Raw genomic sequence first — 202 nt, 5'->3', positions numbered from 1 at the left:
TGGTAATAAAAATTATATAATTATCCATATGGGCCAGTTATTTTTTTATCATTTACCAATAACACTAATGTTTAATTTAAATTCATCCCGATAGTGATTTACACCACAGTGTATTAATACACCGCTGTTCCGAATTTAATAAAACCTTAACAAATACTCGAATTAAATAATTGATTTTAATGACTTTCATGGCCAACAGGTA

The sequence above is a fragment of the Penaeus monodon genome, chromosome 24 (genome assembly GCF_015228065.2).
Source record: "Penaeus monodon isolate SGIC_2016 chromosome 24, NSTDA_Pmon_1, whole genome shotgun sequence".
In the NCBI taxonomy this organism is placed as follows: domain Eukaryota; kingdom Metazoa; phylum Arthropoda; class Malacostraca; order Decapoda; family Penaeidae; genus Penaeus; species Penaeus monodon.
This window is presented reverse-complemented; position numbering follows the sequence as displayed.